The 1,706-nt window shown below is 43.7% G+C and overlaps 1 long non-coding RNA gene across 1 annotated transcript in view; it reads left to right on the top strand.

Annotated features, from left to right (window-relative positions):
* The window catches only part of LOC115304559, a 3,991-nt gene extending 2,910 nt beyond the window's left edge, over positions 1–1,081 (top strand). Inside the window, exon 2 of the long non-coding RNA XR_003914497.1 lies at positions 860–1,081. This is a non-coding gene — a long non-coding RNA (uncharacterized LOC115304559). The remainder of the gene's footprint in view (positions 1–859) is intronic.
* Positions 1,082–1,706: the final 625 nt, after the last annotated feature.

Here is a 1,706-nt window from a genome sequence, read left to right as displayed (position 1 = left end):
ATCTTCTTGATCCACTCATCAGGTGATGGATATTTAGGCTCTTTCCATGATTTGGCTATCAAAATAAATAGACTTAAGCAAATTTCAAAAAAAAAAAAAAAAGAATCAGATGGGAACACTGCTCATCTTCCCCAGAATAACACTGTGAGAATCACTTTGTGAAATTCATAGGCCCTCTGACACTCTTACATATATTCTTCTAGGGTCCTAGGTCTCAAAAAACTATTCTATAGGTGACATTATACAAATAAAATATCAACAGTGAACTTGGGCACAACCGACAAGAATACCTGGAGGTGTTCTGCTGACATCACACAGCTCTCCTTCATCCCTTGTTCTAAACACCTCAGCCCCCCATCTGCTGATATTCTAGAATTTGCAGATTCAAATAATCTAGGACAGTCTGTGTGCTCCTCACAATTCTTCGAGGGAGACAGTGAGAATTTGAGGTAAACTTTCAGTGAATCAACTCTAGATAACCAAGAATTAAATTAGGGGTCCCTGGGTGGCTCAGTCTGTTAAGCATCCAACATTGGCTCAGGTTATGACCTTATGATTGGAGGGTTCGAGCCCCACATGAGGGCTCTGTGCTGACAGCTGGGAGCCTGGGGCCTGCTTTGCATTCTGTGTCTCCCACTCTCTCTGCTCTTCCCCCACTCATGCTCTGTTTCTGTCTCTTTCTAAAAAATAAATATATTTTTTTAATTTAAGGATTAAATTGTATTTTTTCTCAATTTCAAAAACTAGCAGGTTTTTGATGGTGGAGGGAGTGTTCCTCCCCAGTCCTTCCCCGCTCCACGTGTAGGGACACCATTCATGCAACGCTCTGGCCTTGTGCTAACACCTCACTCATTTTCAGAGAAGGAGGGTAAGAGTCTGGGAGCATGGAAAGAGAAAGTTCCTTCTCTTGGGAGGAAGCCACGGCAGACAGCATACCTTCTTGCCGTGACAGGTATGCAGGACTCCAGAGAAATCTATTCCAACAGGGTTGATGTTAGGAAACCCACGGACCTGTACATCGAAGCCATGTTCTCCAATATTATTAACTTTCTTAGTAATAAAAGTCATTTTGTAGAACCTATAGCTGCCTGAGTCTTCTGTCTTATTTTCTCGGTTGTGTAGAACTCACATAGGGAAGAGGCATATTATTTACCTCTCTCAAATCCCAATCTTGGTCTAAAGGACTGGCTGTGGAACGTTTAATCCAATCTGTCTGTTGGGAAATGGTTCAAGGAGCCTTTGGTAAAGGCATGGTGCCCCTGGACGCTGCGTGGTTGCAGTCGCCGGAGAATCCGTCACGAAAGCACAACCTGGAGCTAAGTCATTCATGCACGTAGACCTTGAGTGTAGTTTTCATCGGATAAATTTCCAAAATCAGGACCTTAGGTCTTATCATTTAACTCCTTCCTAACCCCTATAAAACCAATCCGAATATCCTGATTCTCCCTGCCCCCCACAGACACCTATCTACCCTCTCAAGCTGACATAATCCCCTTTCTGGCTTCTGTTGACTAAAGTAAAGCTTGCCACCTACTCATTGCTTTCCAAGACTTATCAACCAGAGGGTCTGTTCTGCAAATTGTCCTAAGTACATTCAGGACTTTGGGTGCGAAGCACTTCTGCAGCTTGTTGGATGTCCTGATTCTCACCTTCCTCTTTCTTGGGCTTGCTTTCCAGCTCCCCAGCTGCTTTCCAGTTTCCTGAAA

The sequence above is a fragment of the Suricata suricatta genome, chromosome 10 (assembly GCF_006229205.1).
Source record: "Suricata suricatta isolate VVHF042 chromosome 10, meerkat_22Aug2017_6uvM2_HiC, whole genome shotgun sequence".
Lineage (NCBI taxonomy): Eukaryota > Metazoa > Chordata > Mammalia > Carnivora > Herpestidae > Suricata > Suricata suricatta.
This window is presented reverse-complemented; position numbering and strand designations above follow the sequence as displayed.